Source organism: Anastrepha ludens, chromosome 5 (genome assembly GCF_028408465.1).
Source record: "Anastrepha ludens isolate Willacy chromosome 5, idAnaLude1.1, whole genome shotgun sequence".
In the NCBI taxonomy this organism is placed as follows: Eukaryota; Metazoa; Arthropoda; class Insecta; order Diptera; family Tephritidae; genus Anastrepha; species Anastrepha ludens.
The window spans coordinates 82,063,785-82,074,452 of record NC_071501.1 but is presented as its reverse complement, the minus strand read 5'-3'; the positions used below and the strand labels follow the sequence as shown (position 1 = coordinate 82,074,452).

Sequence of the window (10,668 nt, the reverse complement as noted above, 5' to 3'; positions counted from 1 at the left end):
TACTGCCTTTATTAGGTGTTTAGCTTAGCTTCTCCTCTGCTCTAATTTGTGATGTGCATCTTTATGTTGAGATATAATATATTAACAGTTTTATATCGCCTCCGAACAGCAGCTAATCATTTATGGGGAGCGGTTTTATCGCAGAAATACACACGTAAGTTTGCAATTGACTGCTGAGGATCACCCAGTATAGAAAATAACTTTTTCTATACATTTATGTTGCATACCAACAGTGGTATTTGAATATCACTCACGCACAAGTCCAAGCAGCTGCGACTTGCACTTAAGAGGCAAATTATATGCCTAAAAGGAAAGAAATGCTAATAAAGTTTAGAATTCCCATAAATTTGTTTGCGTTAGGTACCCTAATATGCAAAAAATACGATGCATTGAATTGCTAATAAAATTTACTGTTAAATTTTACTGTTAAGCCAATTGTCATTCGAAAAAATTCGAATTCTGCAACCCATTTGACCAATCGTCATCATTCAATAATGCATACAAATGCATGTACGATTATATGCAACATACGCGCACACATATATACACACATACACAGAAACAAATAAGACAGCATCGCCACTGCTCAATGAAATCAATTGAAATGTATCTAGAATAACACTTAAATGCATATGAAAATGTTTAGCAACATTTGCATCTACACTATCATTATACAAAACAACCACATACACGTGCACACAAGCATAAGTCATAGAGCGCAAAGCAGCTGTCCCTGTTCTCTGCGCTTCTCAAACAGCTGCGATTATTTTATAAGATTTCGTGACCCCACTTAAGCCAGTTCTTATTTGTTGTCGCTGCGTGGTAGAAGTAACATTCGTGCGGTGCGTTAGACTCGTATAAACATACATATATGTATGTATGCATGCATAGAAACACATATACGAGTAGTATGCGGATTTGGGTTAGCGCTGCTGCGATTGATAACATACTCCCAGCTGAAATCGGTTCTTCGGCGATAGCCACACTCATAATCGCCGATCGCTGGCGACGATTTTCTCTCCCCATCGGCCACCCACCGTTAGTAAACAAAGACTGCCAACAAAAAAAGAGACCTAAAGAGAGATATACACATCATTCACAATTCACATCCGCCTATTAAACTGGGAGGCAACGAACCAGCCAACCAACACACAGAGGGTAAGCAGCTGAGCTCAGCTGTGCTGAGCGCAAAATTGAGTACTGTGAACTTTGTGGGCTTGAGTAGTAGGCACGCTTTGTGTGGCACTTTTGCTTTTATTTTTAAAGCATACATTTATTCGCTCGCTGAGTTGTCGCGCTGACAGTTGATGGTGCAGACACACGACTACTAGCTATGCGACCACAAACAAAAGTTGACTTTTTGCCTGGTGAATCGTCAGTGTTTTGTGTTTGGTGCTTCTTCAATGTGAAACAAATATAAATAAATAAAAAATTAATTATTGTGCATGGTTTTTTTTTTTGGTTTTGTTGTGTCCAATCTTGGCTGATTTGTGCGCGAAAATCTATTGGTGGCGCTATGAATTTAGTTCTTTAAACAACAAAAAATTATTTTACAAGAAAATTAGTCAGTGTGCATTCGGTTGATTAAATTAAAAACAACAACTGCACTTACATATGTACACGTACATATACGTGTGTTTAAACTAAACCAAACCATGAAATACGCCAGACGCCAGACGGCAGCGTACCAATAGCGAGCAGAAAGTGAACGCAACGGAGAGTTCGGGCCAGCAAAATGTTGTTTATGTGCACTTTACATATCAAAAATTGAACCTTGTTACGAATGTGAAAAATTGAAAAACAAAACAAACGCATAATAATTAAAAAAAAAAATTTTTAGAGAACTTCGAGGAAACAAAATCAAGTAATAAAACTAAACAAAGAACTGCTTGAAATTAATGGTATTTTATGCGCGTCGCTGGAGTACGAGTGGAGAACAAACAAAAGTACGTACAACAACAGATAAATTTAAATACATTCGTACATAAATGGGGTAAGAAAAACATCTTTTTGTTGTGCTAAGAAAAAGAGTGAGCGCAAGCAAGGCAGATACACGCCAGTGAGCGTAATGGGATAGGTTGGGGATTGGTAGGCAATTGAACAAACACATTTTTTACATTTTTTTCTGCTGTTTTTCTTATTTAAATCTTCGCGTGTGCCGCTGAGTCGTTCAAAAATTGATAGCTAAAGTTCTTGTTTACCGAAGGCTGATTAAAAAAATATGTTTGTATATTTACGGTTAATTGAGGCGAAGCAATTTTTTATGTTGTTTAGTAAAACAAATACCAGGAAAAATACACGCATACATACATACAAGCATATAAACAAGCGACTTTCGTAGATTCCTCAAAGCAAAGGCGCATATGTCACTTACCCTGTGCCCTGTAGCATCTGCCGGAATTGGCTTTGAGCGCACACACACACACACAACTAGCCTGTTGGGTAATTGGACGGGAGATTGTAGGCATTCTAATTGTAATAGTTTGTAGGTGATTGTAAGTAGTCCAAAGTTCGATCCAAGCACATGTCAAATTCTATTTACATTTAAAATTGACTATCCGACTTTTTTGTTGATTTGATTTTTTTTTCATTTGGAAATAACTTCCTTAATAAGTTGCTTATGTTCAAAGTATATTTTGCTTGATATCGCAACTAATTTTAGATCAAAATCCACCTTTGCACGCACTAATATCAAAGCAGACTCGTATTTCATGCACTGAAACCATTTTATGATTTATTTAGTAGTAGCAGTAGTGGGTTTTGAAGTAGTCCTGAAACAACTAGTTTGGTAACTAGTTCCACTTAGTTATGAAAATGCGCATGTATTTCATCTATTTTATCTTAGGACAACTTAAATTAAATTTTAGTTCTTATTTAATAAAAAAATGTGTACAAAGAAAAGAGGGTATTTTATGCAATTTTCGGTAAATTAAAAAAATTAAAAAATTTATGTCAAAATCTCACACTTTTTAATCAGAATTTTTTTCTTTTTTTAATTCGAGTTTGCAACTCTATAGCCCATTGAATTTTTGTGAAATCAGCTTGCAAGTTTGAAGTGGTAATTTGATAATTTTTTTGCTGACGGTGTTGGGTGTTTTCTTGCATATGAAAAATTTCGAGCATTCGTTGTATGGAGAAAATGCTCAAGAGCGCGAGAAAAAAAAATTGTCAAAAATCAATGTGATTTTTTACCTACTTGAAACTTGCAATCTAATTGCACCAAAATTCAATGGGCTGTAACTGCATAAATTAAAAAAAAAACTAATTAAAAATGTGAAATTTTGCAATTAAAAAAATTATATTAGTTAAAAAATTATAAATTATCATACAAATTTCACATTTTCAATCATACTTTTTTTTAATTTTTAAAATTTCACACTTTTAATCAGAATTTTTGTTTTGAAAAATTTATGTAGTAACAGGCCATTGAAGTAAAGTTTTAGTTAGAAAAACAATCTAAAATTCTCATAATTGATTAAAAATGTGAAATGTTTATGAAAATTTTGTAATTTATTACACCAAAATGCAATGGGCTATAAAACTGCTTACTCGAAAATTTGGAAACGAAAATTTTTTTCAAGTTTAAAAAACGTTTTTTTGAATGTTTTGTAATTCTTTTTAGTTAAAAAAAATTCTAATAAAATATGTGAAATGTTTACGAAAATTTTGTAATTTTTTTAATCAAAAAAATCTGATTAAAAATGTGAAATTTTTATGAAAATTTTGTAATTTGTTACACCAAATTGGAATGGGCCGTAAAATTGCCTACTTGGAATTTTTAAAATAAAATTCTGTAAAAACAAAATTCTGTACTGTCTTAAAAAAATTCTGTATTGTCAAAATTGTGTATTGAGGAAATTCTGTACTGACGAAATTTTGTACTGTCGAAATTCTGTATTAACAAAATTCTGTATTGAAAAAATTTTGTGTTGACAAAAGTCAACGAAAAAAGGAGTTCTACGCAAAAATACGGTGGATTGCGTATCCGGAGTCGGACTGATGAGGGTTATTTTGTTGAAGCGCGGCCGAAGGCCGCTCACGCGAAAAGGAGTTCTACGCAAAAATACGGTGGATTGCGTAGCCGGAGTCGGACTGATAAGGGTTATTTTTTTTAAGCGCGGCCGAAGGCCGCCCACGCGAAAAGGAGTTCTACGCAAAAATACCGTGGATTCTATCGAAACTGAAGAAAAAAGTGCGCACTTTTTTATAAAATTTGTTGAATTTCTCATCATTTACTTACTGCATTTCGTCAATACAGAATATGGTTAATTCAAAATTTCGTCAATACAGAATATTTTTTACAGAATTTTCAAATACAGAATTTTGTATACAGCATTTTGTAAACAGAATATTGTATTATACAGCATTACGTACCCAACCCGTGAATTTTTCATAAAAATTTTTAATTTTTCTTTTACTTTTAGCAATTTTTTTAAATTGAATTAATATGGTTTTTGTTATAGAATGCAATATTAAAAAAAAAAAAAAAAAAATTAATTAAAAAATTCCAGAAATTTGCCGTCCCACATATTTTTATTAAATAAAAACCCCCATTTAAATTAAGTTTTCACTTTTTCTTTATTGCACCAAAATGTAAAAATTCATAAAATTGCTTACTGGAAATTTTTTAAAAGAAAATTTTTTTCAAATGTGAAATTTTTATAACAATTTCTTGAATTTGAATTTTTTTCTTCACACAAATTTTTTTTACTTTGATTTATGTAAGTTTCGTTATAAATTGAAATATTAAATCAAGCAAAAATGTTGATTAAAATAAATTTAAAAAAAAAATCCAGATAATTACAGAAATTTCCCGCCTTATATATTTTCATTGAATAAAAACTAAAATTTAAGTGAAGTTTTCACTTTATTGTACCAAAATTCCATGGATTATAAAACTGCTTACTCGAAATTATATTAAAAAAAAATTTTTTTTCAAAATTCAATGAGCCACAAAAGTGCATACCTACTCGAAATTTTTCAAAAGAAAATTTTTTTCAATTATAATTTTTACTACGAATTGTTTGAATTTTTTCTTAAATTTTCAAAAAATTTTTAATTTTTTATATTTATTATAAAAAAAATAATAATTAAAATTAATAAAACAAAATATTGTCCGAACTTTTCAATACGTGACGGCCTCTTATGTTCGAATTTGTATAAGGCCTAAATCTATACTGTAAAAAAAGTTGGGACTGTCATGACTACAAATTGAAATTTTTATCGAAAAACAAAAAATAAAATCATTTATAAAAACCTTCTCTGTCTGCTGAAATGGGCCTGACGGGCTGAAAGTGCCGTTAACTTCCACTGATGGGCAGAGGAATTTTCGGGTCAGGTCATAAGTAAATTTTTATCCAAGAAATATCCAGGAGCACTGGCATCAAAATATTTCTAAATATCTCATTTGACATGCGCTTCTGCTGCTATATACGATTTTTTTTTTTCAAAAAATTTTCAAAAATCTTTCCCTCAGGGTATTTAGTAGCGCTTTTGCACTTTCACCTTTGCATTTTGCGCTATTTGCCGAGTTAAGGGTGGCATAGAAGAATGGTCGCGAATTGTAGAAGTGGCAAACAAGCTTGGAAATGAAAGAAAATGAATTAGACCTGCGACGCAGGTACTGCTAATGCTGCCACCCCAACAGCAACAGCAACCCTTAGACGAGGCTGACAAAGCAATATTGCAAAATGCACTTTTCCCCCACCAACCAATTGGTCGCCCTTTATACACCGCACTGTCAACGCTAAGTGGAGATGGCATTTGCTTGCACGGCGCTGCCTTCTTAAGATGCGCCTTCCCCTTGTCAACCCTCATTTCATATACGAGTAGTTATTATACACCTTCATATGACTGTCATATTTGAGCGAGCAACTTTGACGAGAGAAAACGTAATAAAAAAATTGAACAACATTTCTTCATCCATCGGCAAGCAAACACCTGAGTGCATTTCTGGCATAAAAAAGCTACGCAGAAAAGTCATCTGGCATTCGCAGTTGACATAGAATTCTAGGTTCCTATAGTCGTGGCACAACCAAACAGTTGCAATCACAAAGTGCCGAATCAACGCGTCTTAAATGCCTGTCTAGGATAAATGCGTCTCAAATTTCTATTGTTATTTGTATGTGTGTATGTATGTATGTATGCGTCTGTACACGATTTTGCTTTCGTTTTCAATCCATACTTTGTACTCAAAAATGAATCACTCGCTATTTACAAAGCACGCGCTCAGCACTCTCTGATTCATAATTGAGAATATTTTCACAAAACAACAACTCAGTGATGCTGTGTTCCCCTTGAGAAGAGTAATTTGGTTGTGTTGTCGTGCGAGGTATACCTGAATGCTACTCTTTACCGGTAGCTGTGAGAGCTCATAGCTGACTTTTCTTATAGTTTTAGTTTTTGCAAATTTTTCATAGAGTTTTGCTAATAACGGTTAACTGTAAATTTTACGAAATCTTCATATCCCTATAAATACTGCATATACTCAATAATTGCAGCTTAAGACAAATTATTGAAGGTATTTTACTGCCAGATTTTTTTATTTAGTTTTGTATTTGGTCTGCCAACTGGTCTCGAACTGCGGCTGCGCCTCTTTAGTTGAGTATTGGCAGTCATTCAGGGATGCCTACCTTGAATGAATTGATTTGCTTCTGAGGTAAATATGGATAGGCATATATATTCATAGGTGTCCTGGAGGATGCTATGATTTGTCCCCATCTATGAGGAAAAAAAGGAACACAACAAATTCCTTCATTAACTTCATTCCAGGTTAAATTCACGTTACGTAATTCCAAATCCAACAATCGTCTCCAAGGCTCCAATCCCGGAAATGAAATGCCATATAAGGCATTCTGTCACGCTACTTCGAATCTAATTACGAGCCGGTATATGAACTTGGCTACTATAGTCTTCATCACTAAGTGAAATTACTCTCTCTTAGAGGTGCCCGAAGGATGGTTCCGTGTGTAGAAGTGACAGAGCGATCATTCTACATACGGTAAAAGTAACTCACAACTTCCGCGCTACCTCTGTATCCTCTGGGTAGCTTCCGAACATCCATTTGAGAGCGAGCTAATGTGAGAGGCGAAACCACACAGCATATCTGGTTATACGCTGGGTTTGGGACCCCTCACATAAAAACACCAACCAATGAAAATACAAAGTCAATGAAAAAATTGCCTCGGATGACAACCCGCTTTCTATTGACGACTCCGATAACGGTTACCGAATTCAAATGAACCCCAAGATATATGAGTTGTACGGAGATATTGATATAGTCAAACGAGTCACCCTGCAGCGACTAAGGTGGCTGGGTCATGTCGTCCGCATGGCAGGAAGTGGTCCGGTGAGATGGTAATTGGCGGCCAACGGCAGAAAGGAAGTTCTCGTGTCCGGTGGAAGAATTGAAGATGATCTGGCTTGTCTTGGCTTAAGAAACTAGAAAAGGTGTGCGCAAAACAGAAACACCTGGAGAGACATTATTCGGCAGGCTGTAACTCGGTAATGAAGTAAGTAGAGGTGCTCGGATTTCCGGCAAGCCCTTAACTTTCTTTAGTTTTATATGTCTAGCAAATGGTGCGAGGAAGGAAGCTGATGGAAGATGGATGGACTTTCAGTTTTTTTCGCTCTGGGTAATACCCAGATAGATTTGATAGATTTTCAATGGAGAAGTTAGCGCAGACACCGCATCTGGGTCTGTGGGGGCCATCACACTGCCCTAAAGATATCTTGAAACGCTCGTAGTGACTCAAGAATTATCGAGAAATAAGAGTTGAGGCTATATGAACGTAGTTGAGGCTACGTAGATGAACAAAATTTAAATTACGTTAATGGATTCAAGACTACTGTAGGTGTTTTAGTATGAAATTGAAATTATTCGGCAAATTTCAAACAGCTAAATTGGTTTTTTTTTTAATAATAAAAGGAAATGGTTCATTATGTTTTTTTTTATATACTGAGACTAATTGTTAGGCCTTAAAGGAGTTCTACTATAGTTCGTATGCTCCAACCTGGAACTCTGGAAATAGATGATGATGCGTATAGGTTGCACCAAAATAATACACATCAGGTTGCTATTAAAATTTATATTTTACTATTAAATTATATAACACTTCATCCTGTTATATAAACTTATCTACCTTTTTTATATTTATATTAGTCAAAAATGTTTATTAGTTGTCAGCAAATTTTTATAGAAACATTTATGTGCGTGTATGTATTGAGCTGATACTATCAACCACATTTTTCGTCTACCATCAGCTACTTATCAATGACCTATTCTCAAGTATTTGTCCAACAAAGTTCACGCACACGAACAGCCAAACCACTATAAAAGTCGCCTGATTTCAAAGGCCATTCAGTATCCGCTCCCACACACAGTCACACATACACACAAGCATATCGGGATATCTGCTCGTATGTATATTCATTTTGGCACATTTTTGTGGATGTGTGCATGTAAGTTTATAGATAAAAAAAACATGGTTACTGGAAAGAAAATTAGGGTAGGACCACGACCAATTGAGCACACTAACAAAAACCACAGTGCAAATATATTTGTAAATATGTACAAATAGGCAGACAACCGAGCTCACAAACAACTGTGAGACACAATTTTGTAGGTCAGCGGAGTAAAAAAGAGAGAGAGACAGACCATCGAATACCTTTAGGATGCTGAATTTACTAAGAGCAAGCTTTGATGAAGAGAGTAGCGGCGAAAGCGCAAAAGCGAGATAGCGAGTTGAGTAGAGGCTAGCAACAAACTTTATTCTTGTTTAATTGTATAAAAAGTGCTGGATAGTTACTATTTATTGATTGAAAATTAAAGAAAAAATGTGAAAAAATTAGTGGTAAAATAAATAATAAATTTCAAATAATTTCTGTGCTGTGGAAGAAACAAAGCTGTGTACTGTGCAACAAGCCTTGAAAACAAGTTGAAAGTTCTCGGTCCTCTTAAATCGGAAATGCGGGCGTGGTTGCCATGTTTGTAATAACTAATTTTTGTGGGTATGAAAAATTGTTGATGCACGAAAAGTTGAAAAGAAATTTTAGTCATTTTATAATGTTGTTGTTGTTGTAGCCGCATAAATTTCCGCATACAAGTACGGGAAATGCTCTTGGAGGAATAGTTCTTGGCCGGATATATGTAGATGCGGGTCGTGCCGGTGACGTAGAACCGACTGTCGTGGGTGTTCTCATATTTTTGATTAGCAGAAACGAAGAAAGTAAAATCCTTTGTTTCCATAAAATAATAATTTATAATACGCGTCTTCCAAATGCCTCGACCCCTGCGCCACCTATCAGTTAAATATTTTGCGGGTTATTTCTTTTCATATAAATAAAATATATTCCATATATTAATGAAATCAGTTTATAAATACATGTCTTTCAAACATTTTGGCCCCGGCGCCACCTAGCGGATTAATTCATCTTTCATGAAGTTGCAGGATTCAAGTATTTAGGTCATTTGGAAAGAAAGTTAAAATTCTGGCTCAAATCTACTGATGACTTGATAGTTAGGTAGGTTTGGCAGCCGCATTGCACATAAGAACAACGATGCCACTTAGACCACGAAATGGGTCCGTTGTGAACTACAGGAGCTGGACTACCAATCCCCTTCCAGATTGAACCATCCTGAGCTTTGGACAAAGCGTAAAAGGATGTTGATACCTAAAATGTATAGATTATCTTTATGCATTAAGAAGTAGGATCTTAAATATCGGTTCCTGCTTCTGGCTATAGCCGGGCATGTGCAAAAAAGGTATACAATTGTTTCCTTATTCCTATGGCAAGAATCATGCATGTAAACGCCTAATCTTCTTGCGTGATTTCCTAATAGACAATGTAATATGGACAATAGGGACCTTAGTAGGGGCCTACTCAATTTAATGAAATCTACACAATTTTATAATATTCTTAGATAGACGTAAGTTTACCCTTGACCATGTTTGCCTATCAGGGCAAGGGATTTACAGAATTGATTAGTGCGCCCATAAGTTTCTTACTTAAAAGTTGCGAGAGGTACAGGTACCTTCTCTTACAATCAGCCTTACAGTTCCCTGGTATATCTCTGAGACCTAGAATCCAGCATAAGATGACTAGATACTGTTTAGCCATCCCATTAAGAGATTGGCGACATTGTAAGACACTCCTTGATGTTATTTGGAATGTACCCAGATAGCGTAGGGCAGCTTTGGTGTCTGATAGAGTGCAGATATCCCTTAATGATATTCTGTTTATCTCTAACCATCTTAACGCTTCAAGAATAGCATTTATTTCTGCTTGAGAAACACTCAAGTGATTCGGTAGTTTGAAGGTTTCACTGGTAGAAAGCTCTTCGCAATATAGCCCTGACCCACCACTTTGGATCCGTCCATGTAGATCTTAACGGGTGTGTTGGGTGATGGATGTTCTACAAGGATTGATATTCTCATCAATTTATTTGATTACTTAATAGCTTCTTGGGCGGTCGTCATTCGGGAGTGCGTAGGTTCGAATTTCCGTGCATGAACATCAAATAATAGAAAATAGTTTGTGTTACAGGTCACTTTAATGTTAGGAATTGTTGATCAACTTATTTAGTAAGTTTAAGTAGGTGACCTTAAAAGTGATAAAAAAATTTTAAGTGCCCAAATCGTAAAACGTTAAGTTTAAGTTTGCACAAAT

General features: G+C 35.0%; 1 protein-coding gene across 1 annotated transcript in view; it reads left to right on the top strand.

The window, feature by feature from the left end:
• The first annotated feature begins 817 nt into the window (after window positions 1–817).
• LOC128864957 (ATP-binding cassette sub-family G member 1) overlaps window positions 818–10,668 on the top strand; it is a 128,250-nt gene continuing 118,399 nt past the window's right edge. The window contains exons 1-2 of the mRNA XM_054104768.1: window positions 818–1,158; window positions 1,670–1,946. The gene's annotated coding sequence lies outside the window, so the exon portion shown is untranslated. The remainder of the gene's footprint in view (window positions 1,159–1,669; window positions 1,947–10,668) is intronic.